A 22,842-nucleotide genomic window follows, 5' to 3' on the forward strand; every position below is an offset into this window, starting at 1 on the left:
TCCTCACTGTGCTGATGCCTAAGCAAGCTGCCAAATAACTGATGTTCCCTTGAGACAGGTTGCAATCCTGCCTATTCACTTGAGACTCAAAAGAATTCTCCAGGATGAACAGATCCCATTTACAATTTTGCCCAAGGATATTAAGAGAGGAGTTGGTTTCCTGTGTCAAGTCTGAAGATATGCTAAGCATGGACAGCAGGGCTCTGCATCCACCCTGCGGTGGACTTGTGGGAAAAGTTGGGGCAAAGTAACAGTTAACAAAATTGTCAGTCCCTCCCCTTCCAAAGACAAGCAGAAAGATTAACAACTGTGTAGTGCTTTGAAATCTATAGATTTAATTTATGTGCCTAAACTCATGTGCAGTGCTAAATATTATTATTGTCTTCTGAAATTAGAAACACCTTCCAAACAATTTCAAACCCTTCTCCCACATAATCAAATAAAGGAAATTAATCTTGGCCACAATTAACTTTCTATCCTCATTTCGTAACCTACTCTGCCTGCTGCTTCATCTGACCTGTTCCTACACTTCACTGATCAAATGCAGTTGCAAGCTTATCCATCATCTTACAGCATAATGAAGTGTAAACATTTTCTGCATCAATCTATCATGTAAGCCATAATTTGGAGTTCAAAAGCTTGCATCCAAGACAATTTTAATCTTTGATCACAACCATACTGAATGATGGGCTACTTGCCATCGAGCAGATATGTTTGCCCTTTGCTGCTGGACACTCTAAATGAATCCAGAAATTATATAATTTGAATAAACATTTGGAGAAGGCAACAACAAAACAACAATCCCGAATCATTTTCCCAACATGACCTTGTTTAATAGCTATCCCCAATGTCTAGATTACTATTTGAGATGAGTACAAGGAAAACAGCAAAATTATCTCAATGACCTGAAAGCAGATGCTGGAAGCAAAGATGTAAGACTAAACATGGTTATACTTGGGGTATTGCCTGTATCCTTCAATTTTGCCTCATGTAGTCCATTGTTGCATAAAGACAAACACCCTGAAAAAAAATATAAAAATGCAATTATATGCTATTCCATGTATACAGCTGGAGTAATCAAGCAGCAGTATAGCACTGGTATGCTAAAGCCAAAACCTGACATCATTGGTTTTCAATACTGTTGTGAGATAGATAATATTAATAGTAACCAACTCTGGCATCTGGTCCTCAGGAAGGAAAAACAATTTTCACAACTAGTCCTCACATCCAGAGTACATAATATCAAATTCAGGATGGCCAAGTTGTAAAATGTGTTACAAACAGCAAGGGGCATGGAGCACATGGGAGAATATAAGGAAAGAAAAAGGAAGACAAAGGAAAGCTGAAGTCCAGCAGCTTGCAAGGGAGACGGGCAACAATGGCCAAAGTGTTCAGCAGCCTCAGTCATCATAAAATGAGGTTAATTAGAACTAGATATTTATAATCATTTTAACAAGGGAATAGAAATGCAGGATGAACTTGCAAAAAAAGAGTGTAAACAACATTGAGATAAGTGGAATTATTCAAATCGGTAACACCCAGTCAAACACACACTGGAGAATTTGCAGAGCTTTCTAAAGCAATTTCTGCTTCTCTCACAATCATCTTCAAGAGCTTATGGGAGATCTGAGAGAAATGTAGAATGGCAAATATGGCACGTTTTTAAAAGGTGGGAAAGACTCCAAGGAAAGAGAGCTCAAGGAATGCAGCTTTGGTGCTTAGAACAAATTATTAAGCAAACACCACCAAAGCATCTAAAGGGTAATGCAATGATTGAAAACCAGCAATCGTGGAGTTAGCAGGAATAATGATGTAAAACCAATCTAATTTAATTCTTTGACTAAATAATTGGCCTAGAGGATAACAACAAACATGATTTGCTTTGACTTTTATGTGGCTTTTCACACTGCTCTACACGGCATTCCTCTGAGCAAAAATGAAGATAGGACAAGACTCAGCTTTAGATTCATGATTAGAAGTGTCTCCTGTTTACTGTGTAGGTGTCTACATGTAACCTTGCCATTTAAGCTTCCTTTGTAGGGAAGAGATCTAGGATTCAATGCAGTTGCCCACATAAAGGCATCTAGTACCATCTGAGATGCCTCCTGGCTGACCTTCAGCTACTGCTTCAAAGAGAGGTGGGCCTCCGTAACTCCTGTGACAGATCTGCCAGCCCCATACAGCTGTCCTGAGGACATTACTGTACACTCCAGAAGACAAGTCCACCTTAGTACTCATGGCCCACTTGAGAATGAGCAGAACAATGTTCAGTAGGGATTTGCCTTAGGCTTGGTCCTGTTAAGCAACTTGTAGGATAGAACAGAAAACATTTTCTCTGCTGTTCATAGATGACAGCCAAGTGGGAAGGGATGCAAGTACTTTGAAGGACAGGGATAACATTTTAAATGATTTTGACAAGCTGGAGAAGTGATCCAAGGTCTGCAGGGTGTTCAGTAAAAAGAAATGCAAAAGCTTCCTTTAGTCATAAGATGTGAATACAGAAATACACAATGGAGAACTAATGGTAAGTCACCAGTAGAGTGGAAAATAATTCAGCAATTACTGTGATTCACAAGCTAAAAATGTGTGTGTGATGGTGCTGCAGAAAAGACAACTCCCAATCTTGGATTTACTGGCAGGAATGTCATGTGCAAGACATAAGAAGTATTTAACATGCTCTGATCCATAATGATGAGGTCCCTGCTAGAGTGTTACTCTCTCCAGGGCTGATAGCAACACCGTAAAGAAAGACATGACGAGCTGCAGGGAGAGTAGAGAAGAAAAATCAGTATGACAGAGGAGCTACAAAATATTATTTCTGTATAAATTAATGAATTTTGCTGTGCTTACTGTGGGAGATGGGCCAGGGGGTAGCAGGAACCCCTTTCTGTATCCCCAGCTGGTCAGAGGTTATAGTAAGAAGGAGGGAGATCAAAATTCCTCTGTCTGCTAAGGGCAGGAGCCAAGATAATTGGCCTGATTTGTATGTGTGAGATGTATCTAAATCCTGGAACCTTCTCTGTCGGAGAGTTTTAGGAACAGGTTTGACAAAAATGGAAGGCTAATGTTGCTCCAGCGTGACAGAAGGTGGACTTGTGGCTTTTCTGTAGAGAGCTGCTTGAAATGGCAAAAGTGTGTCAGAAACCATTGTCTGCCCCATCCCCCTACTGGGGGGATGCAAGCAGAAACCCTATTTGATGGAGGTGGCTGAGGGGTGGGCAAGGGGCAGCCTTGTTCTGATGGCCTTTCTCTGCATGAGGTACTTTGGAACCAGCTTGAGATTTGTGGGGCTCGTGTTTCTGTGGCTGTTGAGCAAACGCAATATGTAAATGTTCTGTTAATTTTATCTTTTCATTTGCTGCCAAGATGGAGTGATGAGAGTTTTATTATACTACAATACAGTTCTTTAGTAAGGTACTTAATGAGCTGTCAGGATTTCTGTAATAAACTTCTCTTTCTGAGTGTTAAGTAATAACTCACTGCAAGATGAAGAATATTTTTAGTCATTGCTCAGAAATGTATTTTACTGATTTTGAGAAATAAAGCTCATCTTTTTCAAGAGCCTTATCTCTCAATAAAAACATACTGTGGGACTTTTTCCCAGAGCAGCTGTTTTTTTGTTTTGTTTTGTTCTTGGTTTTTTGTTTGTTTGGTTGGTTGTTTTTTGTTTTAGTTTTTGTTTGTTGTTTGCTTGGGTTTTTTTAATATTAATATAATTACTCTCTTTTACTTATAGTGAAAGTATGTGCTATAAAGTTGTAAAACTGTGGAGGAAATTAAGAAATTCTGGCTCACTGGTGTCATTCTCTCTGCCTCATGCCATTTCTCTCTCTTCAGGCGTGCTCCTCGCTGGACAATTAATCCTGGCCACCAGTAACCGGGAGTGCACAGAGCTCCAGCCAGAAAGGGATGATGAATTACAGCAGAGCCAGGGTACTTCCCCTCAGCACACTTGCTTGGCTTGACATCTTCTGAATTATAAAGTGGCAATTTTGATTTGGCATCCTTGATCCTTTCCAACATACATTGCCCACAACTGTGCTCAAAAGGGGCAGGGAGAGAAGATGAAGTGGTTTTGTTGTTGTTTTTGTAACTAATTTGTCTGAAAGCACATTTCCTTTTGCAAATGTTCTGCACACAGTTTACAGTCCACGAGTTTAATAACTGTTTAAAGTTTTACAGTTTGGATACACTTGTGCTGATTTTCATCCTAAGCTTTCTGCTGCCTTTCCAATTTTTGTGTTTTATGGCTGGTCAGAGAAACCACGTGCTCTTGCCTCTTGTCCATGAGCTGATCTAGGCTTTATGGCCAGTAAAATTCCCTCTCGGTTGCTGATTATGCTCAGACACTTTTTTAGTATTCCAGAAATGTGTCTGCAAATAATAAAACCACATTTTGAAGGAAGCTGCAAGTGCCTTTTTTGAATATTCACACAGTTTTCAGCAAGGCTTTTATATTTTGCACTCCTCTTGGCAAAAAAACCCAGAAAGTTTCCTGCATTAGTGTTCGTGAATAAGCAAATACAAAGAGGCAACAAAAGTCAACAAATCTGTGCTAGATCCAGCAGCCTATGAGCAGTACATCTTCCCGCTGCCCGCCCCTTCCAGCTCCCGCGCTGGCAGATTGATGGTTGCAGTGCTCACCTTGGCACTTACACTCTCAACTGCTGAGGATCCTTTCGGTTTATCGCCTGCGTTCTACTTACCATGAATGAAGCGGTCTTTCTGCTGCCTCTTCCACTTCCCTCCTCCCTCCAGGAGCGGGACTGAAAGGCTGAGATGTTTTGCTTACGACCTCTGGTGGTAAAAGGAAGGCTCTGCAAGCACTCTATTTGCACCAGAACTGACCGTAAAAAAAGCAGGCAGACCTGTTTCCTGTCAAGAATCGGTCTCTGGTTTAGTAGGGGACGGGGTTTTTATCAAGCATCGAATTTCCCCTGAGTGCATCCTTACATGATACTGAGTTGATTGAATGACTACAGTCACACAAACAGTGTCATCAGCTGGAGGACATAAGGAGCTGTATTTACCCCTTTTTTTGAGTGCTTCCTCTCCAGGAGTGTCTTTGCTCCACAGTGTCTTATTTTATTACATCTCCTGCTCTAGAATATTGTACTGAAAATTATACACTTTTTTTTAGCATTGAAGACTTTGTTTATAAAATTCAATTTACCTCTCATTTCCTAAGCACTTTGCACCAGATAAGTAATGATCTTGTTTACACCCCTACAAATCTGTAGGCAGGTCAGAATCTGGCCAGATTTTTGGTTCACTAATCTGCAGAACCGCAGTGAAGTGTGTACATATAAACTGTGCATTAACTAAGTAGATATAAATATTAACTGCATTATTACTCAGGAGGAAGTTGTGGAGAATGAAAATCAAGCAGCATATGCAAATTTGCATAAGAAATGCAGTGCTGGGTACAGGACAGGATATCTGTAACCTACTCTTGTCTCCAGACAGCTGTCAGCTCAAAGCAACAACCAAACCATTTTCCTCCTTTGTAGCAGCCTGAGCTGATCCTCCCATCTCCTTCCCAGGCAATGGAGATGCATCATTGCACCTGTTGTCCAGTGGATTAAGTCTCAAGCTTAACTTGAGGGCACAAAAAGAGAAGGGTTTTATGCCTGCTCAAGCTGGCCCCTCCCTGCGGGGCAGTTATCCCAGACCTCGCAGCAATAAGGTTGCTCCCTGAGGAAGAAGAGGATGAGTCAAGGCTTCATCTCCCTTCCAGTCCTCAAAATTTTCCTACATGGAAAATTGCAAGGCAGGTTTTTAGCTAGAATCAAACAATCCTCCCCTAAAAAGCACAGCAAAAATGAGGCGTTGTTTCCTAGACCCACAGCAGTGCAGCAAAATCCTTCCCTTGTGAAGTTTGATGTGGGAGGAACAGAACCAATGACAGTGAAGGAAGGGGAAGCACTGCAGGAGTGTGCATTTCCCTTGCAGAGTCCTGCAAAGAAATTGGGTCACTGCAGTGTGTCTAACAGCAGGGCTTCACCCTGCCAAAGCATGTCAGCCTGCTTTCAGCCCTGAGTATGTGTAGACCATGCTAGTCTGTCCTTAGTTTTAAGCCCACCGACTTCACTGGGACCTTTACTTTGCTTGAACCTTGGCGTTTCTCTGAGCTAGATCAGCAAAGATGGCTTTTTTAAGCGCTCAGTTTCTATAATGAGGCCAGATGTTTTTGAAGTAGCCCTTTTTAAAAAGTGACTTTACAAACATTTATCTTTTATTATCTGTTCCTTGAGAAAGGCAACATTGCTTTTAGTGCCATGTGGAATGAAAAAGGAAGTCTGCACAGGGACAGACACAGGAAGAGACCAGCTTCCTTCTCTAAGAAGTCAGGGAATATAAAATTTCTTACAAGATTAAACTATTAAATTGTATTTGGGAAGAGTTTAATTATAGATAGCAGACAAAGTCCTCTTAACAGATGGGTGTAAAGTCTCCACCACATTTCAGATATTTGGTTGAAGACAGTCCAGGTCTGAAGTCACTTGTTTTACCATATGTGCCCCAGCTTCAGCACCTTTACACAGGATGCTGTAGGCTCAGAGAAGGGGAGCTGCAGCCCAGATTATTCCCAAACAGATATATCCCACCTCATATGACTTCCTATGCGGAAGTGCCTGTTCCTGGCCTTCCAGTGACCACAAAGAGACAATGGTGGGGATGAGCCTTTTACCAGGCACTTCAGTTACATACATGAAGTTAAGTAAGACGGAACCAGACTTAAGTGGGTGCAGAGGCAGTGAGGTCCTGAAGAGTAAGAAATGAGCTCTGTTAAATATGAGGTGGTGGGGAGGGGGGTGCTGGAGGATTTGAGGACTTGTACAAGTGCATGCAGGTGGTCTGGGTGAGAGCCAGGGTTGAACAAGCTGTTCCAGTGCCTTTGTCCAAGGTGCTTCAGAGAGGTGTTGTCGTGATTTGGGCCCAACACGACAACAAAGAACTGGCCCCGTGGCAGCTCACTCAGCTCCCCCCACTCCCCATACACACACTCTGGGATGAGGAGGATAAAGCTCCTCGGTTGACACAAAGGACAAGGAGGGTTCTTCACCGATCAAGGTCCTGGGCAAAACAGGCTCCACTTGGGGAAAAATACACACTAACACAGGACACAGACAACACACAGAGCAGGGCTTGCATATGTTACCCCTCCCTCCTCCCTTCTTCCCGGGCCCAAATCCGTTTGTTCCCGGTTTCTCTCCCTCCTTCCCCCCAGCAGCACAGGGGGACAGGGGATGGGGTTTAGAGTCAGTTCACAGGCTGGTGGTTCCTGCTGCTCCTTCCTCCTCAGGAAGAAAGATTCCTTACAGTCCTTCCCTGCTTCCCCACTGAGTCCCTCCCATGGGAGAAAGTCTTCCACGTACCTCTCCTTCATGAGTCCTTCCCATGAGGTCCGGAGCTGCTCCAGCCTGGGCTTCCCACAGAGTCAGGGGCTGCTTCAGGAACAGCCACCTCCCCTGGTGCCGGGGTCTTCCAAAGCTGTGTAATCAGAGTCCACAGGCAGCAAATCCTCTGGCCACAAAATCCAAATCCACTGGCCAAGTTCACCCCTCCTGGTGCCTTCAGGGAATGTTCCACCACGTTCCTCTGCGAGTGCAGGGGAACAGCTGCCATCTCACCATGGGTTGCAGGGAAACTTCTACTAGGGCCCCTTCTTTCCCTTTTTCCTCACCAACCACCAGCACTGCTCTTCTCCCCTAAGTGCTTCTCTGCTCAGGTGTTGTGTTTATTCTTTTCTATGTTAATCGCAGAGGCACATCTGTTGTCCCTGTAATGGCTCTTTGGCTGGGTTTTGGAGCAGGGGGAGTTTCTCAGCTTCTTACTGAAGCCACTCCTGTGGCACTTCCCCCCCCTACCAAAAAACCCACCAAACCTAACCAGAACAAGTATGAAATGGGCAGCTGCGGTCTGCCAGATCTTCCTGGGACTGGCTGTGAGAAAGGGGATGACAAAAGCCATCAGAAGAGCAGAGACAGCTAGCCAAGTGCCCATCTTTCCACAAGATCACACTTCCAAAGCCAAGATATTAAAGGTAGAGGAAATTCACCATGTCAGATTTCTGAGATCTCCTATTCCTGTCAGAATTTTGTCCCAGGGGCTCCGTGGGCTTCATATGTTTAAAGTATTTACCATGGCTCTGCAACAAGATGGAAGGCAGATCCTCCTTCCTCCTGGGCAAACAGGACAGCATCCCACAAGGTGCAGGACCAGAGTTCATTACCTTAATTCCATGAGTACTTTGCACAGTAGCCTGAGTGTGTTGCAACACCAATGGGAGCCCTTTCTAATGTACCCTGAGGGATCATGGCCCACACAGTAGGCTTTGTCATGAGCCCGGTGACTCAGACCATCCATAAACCAAAGTCTATCCATAACAGGGCATTTACAAAGGCTGAAATTTGTCCCAAAGGCTGAAGAGGGGAGGCCTGAGAGATCAGAAGCCAGACACCAGTTGAAGAAGACATCCGTTCCTGCCCTGTCCCAGTGCTGACAGTGTGAAGGCTTCCATGCAATGCCACTAGGTCACTGCTGTGCTGCTGCTTCTTTGGCTGCTGGCCTTGTATGGGTAGCAAGGAGGAGCAGGCAGGGTGGCAGGGCCACTGCAATGGAATCTGCTATGCTCTTCCATCAATGCCAGCTTGATGCTGTCCCATGGGGAGGGTTTGGTCTCATTTTTTGGTTTATGGCTAGCTGGGAGTAGCAGAAAGAGACAAGATACCTTGACATGGCTTGGATGCCTTCAAACAGTTTATCAGCTGGACAGAAGAGCCAGATAAAGGATTTGTGTTTTGTAATACACAATACATACTTTGCCCTAAACCAAAAGCATTCAGTTTCTGTTCTTGGAGTATCCGATGTTTTAAAAAGGGGAGTTTCAAAAACTGGTGGAAAATATAAATGAAAGTGCAGGAAATCCATTGGTATTGTAGAGTTCAGATCTGGCGCCTGAAAAGAGTTTTAGGAGTGAGGAAAGGAGAGGAAAAGAAAATATATATGTGAAGAATATGTGATTCATGGAAGACACATGAAAAAAACCAAAGACCATCAGCAGGTGTTAGGGATTCACCATGCAGTGAGAGGAATGGAGCCAGTTTTAGCAAGGAGCAGCTGATGTCCCTGTGCCCGGCTGAAGGCCATGAGGAGAGACAGAGACAGGCAGGAAGTTAAATTAAAAAAAAAAAACCACAACTGTCCAATATATGTGCACAGGACACACTACAGCCCTCACACTGCCTCCCCCAGATCTAACATCATCCCAGCATGGGAAAGCACAAAGAAGGGCATGAAGGAGATAAAGGCAAAAAGATAAGGACAAAGAAAAGGTGGGGAAGAACATTGTGCCTCTCCCAGCAGAAACTGGCTTTCCTCTTCTCTGTATGCTTTTCCTATCTTCATGTGCAAAGCTTGCTGCCAGTCAATTAGATCACTCTCTTCCCCTTACCATTTGTATGTCAGTTCTCTGCTTATCTCAGGTCTCCCCTAGGGCAGGGAGTCTATCTTCATGTGCACAGTCTAGCTGCACTGCAACACAGAGGTTAAGAGAAATAAGAAAGCACTCTCAGAGAGAAAACTGTGCAAGCAGAAACGGTTTTGTTGGGGTTTTTTTGGTGAACAATGGAAAAAAAAAATACCAATAGTGTCTGAACTTGTTACATTTAACTGCATAAACATATTGAATGTCTGCTGCCCTCTGTGCTCTCATTATTCCCATGCATCTATTTCTTTAACCTCACTTACCCTGCACAGCTAAGTATGATGCCCTTTTACTGGAAGTAAGCCGCGTCCCTGTCAGTCTTGAGAAAGAACATTGTAATGCTCAATGTAGGGGAAAAAAAGAGAGGAAAATCAGTGCCTGATGTGTTAGCAGACAGTAAAACTTTAGGGTCATAGGAAGCCACAAATCTGCCAGACATTATTAATTCAGTGGAAACCTAAAAGTTTTTTCTGTTTCCTTTGTAGTGTCAATTTTGTTTTCATTTGATGCAAAGGACACCACAGGATTAGGAGAGATGCCTAAAATGAGAGGTCCCAGAGGTGCCACTGATCAGGACCTATTTGAGCACAGGTGACATGTGCTTTCATGACATCACACCTCTGTGCCATCCCATGACATGGCATGTTATGTGATGTTAGATGCAGTCTTTTAGCTGATCAGACAGGAGCCATCTCAAAAAGGAGCCAGGCTGTGGTGCTGCCTCCTCATCTCCAAATTCATGGTTTTACCTCTGTCTTTGAAGCAGCAAAGGGATGAGTTGTGTGAGACCTGGCTGTCTGAAAAAGGGTGGAGAATTACTGCAAATAAAAGTGAAGCTGCAGGAAGCAAATCTTCAGAATCCAGCAGTCCATGGGATTTCTCAGTAGCAGCATCTGTTAAGAAGGTGGGAACCTACATGTATGGACTAAAAGAATTTATAAGTTGTTGACTCTCTTTGGGGAATGGATTAAACTCCTCCACACTGGACGCACCACCTATCTGTCCCCTCATCTTCCAACCCTGTCATCCCACTATTACACAGCTTAAATACAGACATCTCCCTTTCACAAGCAAAACCCTATATAGCCCTGTCTCTGCAAATACCCTTCTGATCTTCCCTTCCCATGCCCTTAATCCAGTAAAGCCCCTGGCATACTTTCACTCTCCATTTCCTGCTCTCATTCTGCTGCCATCCCTTTTGCAGCTTTCCATGCATGAAAAAACTTCCAGAGAAAGCTTTTTGCATCCTCATCCGCTCCCATCAGGAAGCTCACTTCTGTCATCCACCTGACAAGTAATGCAGTAACACAGCAATAATAATACACTAGATCTTCAAGATGTCCATGATGTGTACATGCATGCGTATATATATATATATAAAAATGCAGGAGAGGTGTCAAAAGGATTTAACCAAAAGAATGCAAGACATTTTTCTTCCTTCTCCTCTCCATGCATTTTCCCCTGGTTTCTGCATTACCTCTTCATTTTTTCAGTGAACTCTTTTAACAAGGCACTCTATTTCTGTCACTAGACAGTACTTAAAATGAAAATAATACCAGACTAAAACCAAAAAGGAAGTTACTGAGTAATTAATGAGCAACTGGGATGTGGAGTGAAGGCAAGGCTTTTCTACAACTCTGGTGTCTCTGATGGTGGGGAGGGAAGTGGGAAGTACAGCAGCTGTATCCTAAACCCACTCTCTCACAGCTTTGGGCCCTCCCTAGAAAAGATCTCCACTGCAACCTCCTCCAATTCTTGTCTGTCAGAGTGGGCTGCTAGTGCACCCCACACAAAACCTGTTGCTTTTATTATCAGTAAGATAATAATGTATATGCTTTATAGGATTTCTGGCTTGATTTTCTTTAAACGTCTTTAAGACCTGAAGAGAAAGCTAACTTTTTGTTCATTTTTCATATAATTCTCCATGCATTTACAAGTACACGATTCTTCTGGAGCTTTGATCTAATAGAAGACAACTTTCTACAAACAAGGATCTCAATTAGTGCAAACCCATGATGATCCAGATGTCACATAAGAAATTTCTTGAAGGGCTGGGAATTAAAATCTTACAAATTTTAGTCCTGTAAATTATATCTATAATTAATGCAAAATGGAAAAGTGACTGACTCCAGCTTGGAAGCCTAGGGGCAGGGTATGACTCAAATCCAACCAGCTAAATGCCGTGGCCTCTCCACCCCATATCAAAAATCTCCAGCATGAATATGTCCAGATTCATGCTGGGGTGGTCCCTTCACATTCTAACCTCTGAGCTGCACACAGGCACTGAGTAGGACCCTGTTGGTAGACTTAATTAAGCCTGGAGAAGAGGAGACTCGGGTGGGACCTTATCACTCTCTTCAACTACCTGAAGGGAAGTTGTAATCAGGTGGAGGCTGAGGTCTTTTTACAGGCAACTAGCAACAAGACAAGAGTCCATGGCCTCAAGCTGCTCCAGAGGAAGTTTAGGTTGGATATTAGGAAGTACTTCCTCATGGAAAGGGTGATTAGACATTGGAATGGACTGCCCAGGGAAGTGGTGAAATCATCAGCCCTGGATGTGTTTGAGGAAAGGCTGGATGTGGCACTTAGTGCCATGGTCTAGCTGATGTGGTGGTGTTGGTCATAGGCTGGACTTGATGATCTTAAAGGTCTTTTCCAGCGTTGGTGATTCTGTGATTCTGTTTAGGGAAAATGCTGCTGATAAACTGCATGGAGATATGGAAGATCAGTGCTCAAACTCATGGCCTGGACTGTTTATTTTACTGGAGAAAATATGCCCATATTGAATACATTCCCTAGCAAGTAGGGGGTTTTGTCCTTGCTTTTTCTTGGCAAGCTCACACAGCATTTAGCTGTGTATCAAAGTTTGGTAGGCTCACATCCTTCTCTGTCCAGCAGAGCCTGCAGAAAGTGCTATATAGAGAAGTAGGTACTACTTGAGTGCCAGCTTCCTCTTTGATTCTCCAGACTAACTGAGGAGGTGTTCTCACTCATATGAGGCTGAGCTCCCAAAAAGACCCAGCAGCTGCATTCTTTTAACACAAACTCTCTGAGATGAACTATTTGTTAATCCAGGACTTGTATTCATATAGACACACACAGAAGCAGAGGCACATTTTTAAAATCATTGTAGAACCACAGAATGGTTTGGGTTGAAAGCGACATTAAAGATCATCTAGTTCCAAACCCACTGCCATGGGCAGGGACACCTCCCAATAGACCAGGTTGATCAGAGCCTCATCCAGCCTGGCCTTGAACACTTCCAGTGAGAGGGCAGTCACAACTTATCTGGGCAACATGTGCCAGTGTCTCACCACCGTTACAGGAAAGAATTTCTTTCTAATACCAAATCTAAATCTACCCTCTTTCAGCTTAAACCTGTTGCCCCTCGTCCTATCACTACCAGCCCTTGTAAAAAACGTTCATAATAGAAGTGGCTGCAGAGTCAATGCCAGTTCTTTGGCCCCTTCTCATGCCTTCCTAAGCCAGGGTGCTGGTCTGCCAGTCTGCCTTGGGCAAAAGAGCTGTTAGATGTGAGGCACACAGAACTGGCCCATGCTTTTGCTTTTGAGTGAATGCGAACATGGTAACAACAGTGCTTTACAGTGGGCAATCAGGTTGCAAAGAATTTTTACACCCTGAACTGCACAATATCAGAACAAGCTTCAGGAATCTGAGCATGCATTGGGGAAGGAAAATGACTAGCTGGGAAGTGACCCCTGATGATGTATATCACAACCTTGGATCCAAATCTCTGAATCTTTGACTGTGAACTGTCATGCTTGGGCTGGCTTCTGGTGCCTCTTTTCTCCTGACTCTACAAACTGACAAATGCACTGATCTTCAAAGCAGAAGAAACAACTATGACTGACAAGTGTGACCTCTTCCACTCCGCTGGCCACAGAGCTTCACCATAGAAAATATGCCCAGGAGATAATTTTGCATTGCTGTTTGTAGATATTCCTGCAGGGAAGATCTGGTGTCATTCCTTGCACAAATTTTCAGCCAGGATGGGAGGAATTTGACACTTTGTGCCTCTGTAATTTTGAGGTTAAATACCTTTCCTGAGTGCTAATGACAAGCACAGAGGCATTTAGCTTTGAATTCACAAAGACTGCACCTATACCTTTCTCCTGGAAAGGAAAGAGGTATACCTCAGATGCCAGGTGCCTGCCACATCTGTAGAAGGGATCAGCTGGAGCTCACCACAGTCTTGGACACACACTTTTCCTTCTGTGGAAAATACTGGTGAGGGAGAGAAGGTTAGTGGATTCCTGGGCACATATGGGTTTGAGACCCTCTACAAGACTTCCTAACCAAGACAAACCTAAAATGGCTTGAGCTTATACAGTATGTTTCGTGTGAACAATAATCCTCAGTTAGTTAGGTTTTTAGTGGGTTACTTTGCATGAATTAAATGAAAGTTAAATGAAACAAAACTTCCCCCTACTTTCTGATTTCTAGAAAAGAATGCTTGGGACTCAGCTCAAAGGGTTCTTCAGAGTGCCCCATGTCCTCTGGACTGGGGAACAGAAGGTAGGACCAGGCCATATACTGCATCTGCTCTGCAGTTTGGAAGATAATTTCCAGTTCATTCATTTATTACTTGCCATGATTGATTTCTATGGTTGTTTGTTCAGTCATGCGACAATAACTGAATATAAGCTGGTTATTTGTCTGCTCTGTATCCTATCCAATACTTGAGAAATGTCTTTACCTTTATGAAAGCTTAACAGTCATGAAGCATCATTTATTAACGCAGTGGAGGAAAATAATGTTAGACTGGAAGTGGAATGTGTTTGGGAAAAAATGACAGAGTTCTCCATTTATGAAAACTGAAGTCCTAGAATTGATATTATTCATTTCATCTGAATAATTAAACAGTAATGACCATGGCATAGGCTATTTCAAGCAATTAATGATCAACTCCAGGGGTTGATGGCCTGTGAGGAAGATAAGGGACATTAACCTCTGCCGGTGATTAGTCACTCAGATATTGCCATGTGCTGGCTCTATTGCAGATTCCTCCCTTTTAAAAGATAAAGATATTAAAAGTTACACTAAAAGCATCCACAGTGTAATGGCCATGAGTGAGCCAGACATCTCTGCAAAAATAGCAAACAGCAGGGTCAGTGCAGTAATGGCCCAAAGACCTCTTGAGGATGACTTGACTTCTGAGTCCTGGGGCTGTGGTGTTGATGGTGGCTGATGGAAAAATGGTAAGAAGGCACCTGCATGTGCTTCCAGTTTTCCTGGACTCAAGGGTGTCCTCTCCTTGGGGACTGCTTTATAGAATCATAGAATGGTTTGGGGTAGAATGGAAGGGACCCAGAAGATCATCTAGTTCATCCAGTTCCAACCCCGCTGCAAGGGTAGGGACACCATCCACTAGACCAGGTTGCCCAAAGTCCTGTCCCACTGGGCCTGTGCACACCCACCAGCAGGAAGTAACCAGAGAAACAACTAGAAGGGGAACATTGTGTGTTTGCCTGCACCCACGCATGAGTTCCAGTCTGAGGCACGGTGGGAGGGCAGGTGGAAGGACGGGAGGAAAGAAGGAAGGAAGGGATGGGGGAGGGATAGAAGGCAGGCAGGCAGGAAGGCAGAAAGACAGGAAGGCAGGCAGACAGGGAAGGCAGGAGGGAAGGCAGGAAAGCAGGCTGGCAGGAAGGCAGGCAGGCAAGAAGGAAAAGGGATTTCGGTCTTTTTCTTAATGAGAACTGTTTGACAGAAAAAACCTGATGTGCCTTTATCCCAATCTGCCCAGGCCCTTCCCTTTGCAGCCTGCTAAACTGCCCCAGGCTCGTCACATAGCACAGATACTATGGCCATAACAAAGATGAAACAGAGCTTCAAGACGCATTTGAATAGCTTTGTCCCCACCATAGTTTCAAAGCCCACACAGTTTACAAACCTAGACATTAGACAGAAACTATACAAGATATAATTGCTTTTTCATTATAAAGAAGAGAAAAAATTATGCGATCAGATCTAGTGCAGTGTTGGAGCAGTGGTGACAAACTGTAAATGCACTTTTTACTGTGTCTCCTGTTCCAAAACTTCATCCAGATTTCACACCAAATTGGTCTATTCAGCTGTAAATTCATCGTCTACTAACAGATTCCTCTCTAGTGCTTTCTCTTTTTTTGGGCAGGATGCTGGAGATTTTTTTTTCTGTTGAAATTAATAACAACAATAACAATAATAATACCAAAACCAAAACAAAGAAACAAACAAAAAAACTGGAATAAAAGTAAGAAGGGGAAACAAATCTGTTCCTAGAAGGACAAACCAGAACCAGTCCTACTTCAGGGCTGTGTCCACCCCTGAACAGACAGTATTAGATTGTATGTAAGCAGAAAAAGAGCAGCTTTGCCTGCTAGTGCTATGGCAGGACAAGACTGAGCTTTGCACTGGAAATACCCTGTCCTGCATTTTCTGTTTGCCATGGGTCTGATTTTTTAATCTTGGCATCCAGAGAATCTATCCAGGTTATAGTTTCTTAAAAATTGAATGGAATTTGGGAAGATGAGGGAGTAAGGGAACTGGCCACAAAGTTTCAGAAGCAAATAGCTGGAAGAGAGAAGACATGGAAGTTCAGTCTGACCTTACTGACCCTGTGAAGTCAGCTGCCCTGTGTCCCTCTCTGGTTTGATTAAGGCTGGCAAGAGATGTTTGCCTCAGCCCAAATCTTCTATCTGGGTCCTTACTGCTGTGATGAGTGCAATCAAATAACTCAAGGTATTTTGTTTCCTCATTAAAAAAAAAAAAAAAAAGGCAACTCACTTTTAATGGGTAATAATTTTGCAACTGGTTGAGTTCCCTGGCAATTAGATTTATCCTCCTTTGAGTTTTTGTACTGCTCATATTTTCATAGTCTCTAGTTTGATAGCCTAACTTTTCAGAGCAGCTTCTCCTCTCCAAGCTACTCGCATTGGTCTGTTACTTTTGTGTCCACAAACTAATTCCTGAGAAGAAACCACCTTTAAATTGTAAATATTAGCCTTCCCCCTTTCTTTTCTTGTTCTTCTTTTTATGGTAAGGTTAAAACACTAAAAGCACTTGTATATTTTCCTCATTTATTATTACACAGAATAAATTTATTTCAGATTAATTTAGAAAAAGATGCAGTAGATGCCTTGTACACAAGAGGGCAGATCTGCTTCTACTTTCATCGTCATCAGTCCTCTATTCTACTTGGTTCACCAGTAACTTCTCCCTTCAGCCAGGCGTCTGGGCTGGATGGAACAGAAAAAGCATGGCTGTAAGGCAGGGTTTTACTCTGAACAGCCAATACCATCTAGGGACGGTTTAAAGGCCTTTTAGACTGCTAAAGCAATACCCATGGGAATATAAATACACAGTCAGAATACTCCTTTTTGTTATTATCACTGAGGTTACTGAACCTAAACTTTTGGTTTGCAAGCCTAAAATACCCCAGACTTTCCAGCCTAAAAAGAAGCAGGGTTCACACCTGGCTTTCTAATCCTCTCCCCATCCTCTTTCCTCTCTTTCCGGCAGTACAATGTTGGAAGCACAAAGACCAGCTACCACTTTTGACCCCTCTCTGCTGATTGAGAAAGAAGATTTCATTTCAAAACCTTTTGATGAGGAAGAAATATGCCCAACCTGACGACAGGCTGGGGGGTCTGCATCTCCAGTGTGTTTTGTGTCGTGGAGCGTAAACCCCGTTGTGGGTGACTTGCTGTCCATTCAGCCCTGCTTCCCAAGGATCACGCTTACATGGCACTGGCAAGTGTGGCTATGGTTTAAACCTGAGTTTAACCTCCCCAAGAGGAAAAGACACCTTGTCTGAACCTGGACTGTTTGTTAGCTCCTTCCCAGGCTTGCTCTGGATACCAGCACAGGGAGCAGCCACCCCAGGAGACCCAGGATGTGGGTCTCATTCACAGAGAGGCTTTCCACCTATGGAAGAAGAGTTCCCCAAATTGCCCTTCTTAATCCATGGTCAGAACTATGCTTCCCAGCAGAGCTGGCTGGTGCCTCTTGCTTCCCCGGGGAAGGGCTGAGCCTCTTTCCTTTGGCTTATAAAACTCTGCTGGCTATTCTGGTCAATGCTGCCAGAGAAGCCAAGGCAATTTCTGTAAAGCTCTCCTGAAGAATGAAGCAAACCAGCAGAGGTGGATGAAGTACAGACCTTCTCCCACAAAATCTTAATTTAACTTGAAGAAACAAAAAAATCAAAGTTTAATACAGTGATATGAAGTCACAGGACTGTGCTGTCTCCATCAAGTGGTCTAAAACTAAAAGGAAGTTACAAATCTTGAAGAACACCAAAAGCTTAATTTTTAAAAGAGAAAAGGCAGTCTATATAAAATATTTTTCTTGTAGCACCTGAGTAGAAATGAACATGGTGTTTGCCTTCCAAATGCCCTTGGAGAAAGGCTGAGGTGAACAAATGGGTGAGCAAATCCAGGCTTTTTAAGAGAAGAGCAAATGTCAGAAAAGCTCATATTTGAAAAAGGAAACCAGAAAAAAAGAGAACTGGCCACAGTTACCTGGATGCTTTTCCCTTGTACTTTATGGTGCCTCCTAAGTCTGTCACAACTCTTATATTTTATGTACAGAGGCAGAATATTGCTGTCACCAGTGTTACTTGGTAACTGTCCAACTAAAGGCCACCTGTTGGAGAACATCTTAGAGTTGAATGCCAGCTTGGAAAAAAACCAGGGATATGCTAAAGCCACTCACGTCACGGACAATTAGAGATTTATTGGGACATTGCTGGAAGAGCCTCTGGAACTTTCTAAAATGCTGGGTTGCTGACAATCAAATGTATTTGCTTTTCCATCTTATCAATCAATGAATCTGTGCATGTTGAAAGGCTGCTGAAATATTTCTCACGTCAATCACAATTAGAGAAGTGCTAATCATGTTAAGGAGTTGCTAATAATACATTAAATTAAATCAGTGACACATGCTCTCATATAGTGAGCTCACCAAATGACAAGCCTACCTTAGATGCTCTCACCTGCTCTCTATGGTCTGCCTGTTTGGCCTACAAGTGTATAATAATTTATGCTTTTAATTAGATTATTGCAATGCATAAAGTAAGTAGCATTCCTATCATCTGCTAGTCCTCTTTTTCCTTTTGCAGAGACCTCTGCAGTCAAGACATTAATGGATCTACTTCATCAATATGTTCCACAGTGCTCCTGAAAAATCTAAGGACTCATACCCATTCCATGGAGAGGAGAAAAGGAGGATTGTGTGAATGTGCCCCCTGAACAAGCCAGCAATGGAAGACAGCTAATCAGTTGTGTTTTGGGGGGTTGCATTACCTTGGCTAGGTCAGTACAGGGAAGATGCACCAACAGATACAGAAGTGGCATATCCAATGGTTTTCCCTTGGCTAAAAAATGCATCTTCTGCAATCAGGAGATCTTTGAGTACAATATATGCTTTTTAGAAGTGAAAGTGGAAGGAGATGTGTGAGAGTGTGTACACCTACATGTATATATATAAAAACTGAATGTAGGGAACGTGAAGACGATTCATACAAATTAGAAAATATACTGTGCAGCAAAACGAGGGAAAATACGTGTACACTGGCCTGCTGCTTGAAGAGGTCTTGGGGATATTTACCTGTCCTTATCAGCTCTCCTCAGCATTTGCTTTTGTGCACTGCTGCTAGCTGTCTCTTCGCTCAGGAGCAGTGCAGTCTATCTTCTACTAGGGACACAGAGTGTTAGAGGAATTTAATTCTACCTGGAGCAAAATACTTGTTGTGATATCAGTCAGTTGCTAGAGGGAGATGGCAAACTATTTTAGATGATAATTCAGTGAGAACTTGTATTAGTGTTAACAAAAAAACAAGATGTCCCACTCTGATACTAATTCTGTAGAGGTCTTGGTGCACCATGACACCAGACATGTGGGAACTTGCTGGTTCTGTGTCAGCAAGCAGACTAACTTTGGTTCTTGAGCCTGATACTAGACATAGCAAACAGAAAATAATAAAAAGCCTTGAAAATGAAAGAGTGAGTGAAGGCAGTTAATTTAATTAATGCTGATCTAGATGGCCTTATGGAAAATGGTTCTGTTCATGTTGGAAGTCTGATTTTGTTTTTTGATGAGATTAAAAATTTGTGCAATAAAGAAGCTTGATAGCAGAATAAAAATTCTTAGAATCTCTGTAAAGAAATCCTACATGACACATGGGCTAACACTATCACTAGAGCACATTAAATGCCCTAAACTGTCTGTATGAGAGACACCAAAAATTGTTTGTCCATGTCTGTAAATGGTGATTTCTAGTTGTGTTCCACAGGGATCTATATTGGAGTTGAACTCTGCTCGCCATTTCAAATTGAAAAGCATACATGGAAAGATTTCTAGTAATAGGTATAGATGGTGAAGAAAGACACAGTGGTGAGCACTCACAGTGGTGAGCACTGGTGAGGCCAGGCTGGTGATCCAGAATGACCTTGATCTTCTGGGGAAGCTGGGCTTCAATGTCTTCTTCCAGCCTAGGACATCCACAAGCACTTCTGGCTGTACCCTCCATCAGGTGTGGCGTCACAGCCAAAACATGCTTTGATACCTCTGCCAAGTGGCGATCACACCTCAAAGAACCACAGCTGAAAAAGAGTCGGGCTATGCCTGCAGGGTGGGGAATCATATCCTCAGAAATATCAGCTCCCTACAACAGCTTGAGAGGTGATGGAATACAAAGACCAGCACAGTTGCCTGGGGCAGCACCAGCAGCCAAGATCCTGGGTATATAAGCAGAGGAGCAGTGAGGTAAATTTAGCTCTGTTGTCAACATAGATACTAGCATGTAATTCTGGTGTCCCCATTTTCAAGGGGACTTGAAAGGCTACAGAGACTGCAGCCAAGAGCTGACAAAATTAATTGAAGGATGGAAAAACTGCTGTGTACTCAGAGACAGGAAGAATTTGTTAATTTTTCAAAAAACAGACTGAAGGGAAATTCAGCTTCTGTGTGTCATTTCCTGGGGGGGCAGAGATGCGGAAGGGGGGAAGAATCTTAATATCTGGAAGATAAATCCAAGTGCACTTAAACCAGAAACTGACAAAAGTTTTCAGCTGTGAGGCTGTTAGTTACTGGAACAAGTTACAAAAGAAAATGATGCATTCACCATCATGAAGTGTCTTTGTGTAAGGGCAAATTTTTCTGGAGAAACTGCACTTTCTCTTTTTATTTTCTTCCCCCCCTCCAAAAAAAAAAAAAAAAAAAAAAAAAAGGCAAAGCACTGCGGCCTTTGTTGTGAAGCAGATGAGGGAGGTGGTCAGATGTTAAAGGAATCCAGTGCAGATCACAGCCATGTATCCATTACGTTTCACTGCAGTGTCTTCTGCTGAGCCTCTTAATTTAAAAAATGGACTGGATTTCTTCCCTCATGGTGTCTGCATTATAGCAGCCAAAATAAGGTTGCTTATATGACTGCATCAGACTTAGATGCAGATGTAGGAGGCAGGTGTTGGCTGGAAGAGCGTGTGCCGGGAATGTGTTTAGATATCCAGGATAGCACTTTCCAGTGCGAAGAAGATACACATCCCCATCCAGCCTTGCACTCTTACCTGTTTACTTTAGTGCTGCTGGAAGCTAAACACACTCCTGCTTGTTTCCAGTTGCCATGTAACAGCCCCGTCTGTTGTCACAACCCAACTCTTGCACTTGACCAAGACATCTTGGCTGTTTTGAATCACTCTTGGCTGTTTTTTCTCTCTCCTCCTTCAAATGTTAAGTTTCCAGTGTCTTAGAAGGCTCTTTCTGGAAGAGGTGAACTTCCTTAAATAGAATAATTTCTTTAAATATTTTTACCTCTAAGTTGCGAATGCCATTCACCCCAAAGTAACTATTTGGTGTTTGCATAGTAGATTTCATGCACACTAGGGAGCGTTTCAGACCTGCTGTGTTTAATTGCTGATAGGATTTGCAGCTATGTTTGTGAATTCCAGCCATCCCATTTACTTCACTGAGCTTCAGGTTTATACACTGTGGAGAACCAGAGTGAAATATTAACACCATACAGCTAAACAGAGAAAGTTTGTACAGTATCCTGGACTACATTTTTCTCCATTTTCCGCTGGAAAAAAGACAAAGACACAATGAGACTAAAAAATCCAATGGTAATGTATGGGTTTTAGAAAACATTTTCTTTACTTCCAAATAACCTGACCCAAATATAATTTATGTGTTGCATGCTGTTGATTTAGAGAAGACCTTAAAACGACCCATTAATTCACATTCAATTGGAAACTAGAATAGCTGTAACTGATCTGTTGTCACAACAAGACTACACAGAATTCATAGGAACAGACTGAGGAAATAATGCTGCTAAAATGTAGATGTTTTCCCACAGGATCTCCAGCCAGCTGCAAAAACTTTCATAGTTTTCAAAGAGATCCAGCAAAGATAAAATCATATTTCAAGTATTTTCCTTACTTTCTTTATGTGAACCAAGCTATTGCTTACTTTTTTGTAATTTATACGATCATTTCACTTTAGATTTTTCCTTTTTTTGGATTCCCCTTGGACTATTTGTATTTCTAGTCCTTTCATTCATTCCCACATGCCAACACATCATCTACATGTTAGGATTTACAGCATAGGATTCAGTTTAAACCAGAAAAGGGCTGAACACTAATTGGACCAGTTCTAAAGCAGTAAACCAGGATAAAGGTCTTATTGACTTGAAGTTTGTAGACCTTGACCTAAGTTAATAATGAAATAGTTGTTTTTATACGAGAGTTGTTTTTTTAATGCCCTTAATATCTGTTCATACCAACCTTCAGTTCCAGAAGCATCTGCACCCTGGTGACTGCTGGAGCTGCTTGGTCTGCAGCTACTGAGTTTGGTACAAAACTGGAGGAGGGAAGCCAGGAGACTCTCCCTCAAGGTGGCCATAAAATATATGAAGCCATCTCTTTGACTCCGGCCCTTCCTGGATAGCCTGCATACCATGTTTTGGGGGTACACACACTGTGATGCAGGACGCATTCTTCAGTGCCCAGGAGCACTTTTCCATGCAGCCCCTCTCCATCTGACTGATGAGGAGGAAGTCGGGTCAGGACAATCCAACTAACATCTGTGAAGTCATGGACAAGCCACAAAAAATCCAGATGTGCCAACAGGGAAAGGTTAGTCTATTTCATGGCATGAACACCCCTGTACACACACAACAGTCCAAGACTCTGTTGCTTATTCTCTTCCAAATGTTTGACCTTAGCCCAGGTCTCCATCTCACCGTCCCAGTAGGGAAATATGCCTGGTGGTGGCCTGAATACCCTACTGCCTTTCATGGGCCCCTGTTCTTCTGTATAGGTGGCTCCAGTGGCTCACCCATGGTGAAGGCCTCACATATC

The sequence above is a fragment of the Apus apus genome, chromosome 1, assembly GCF_020740795.1.
Source record: "Apus apus isolate bApuApu2 chromosome 1, bApuApu2.pri.cur, whole genome shotgun sequence".
NCBI classification, from domain to species: Eukaryota; Metazoa; Chordata; class Aves; order Apodiformes; family Apodidae; genus Apus; species Apus apus.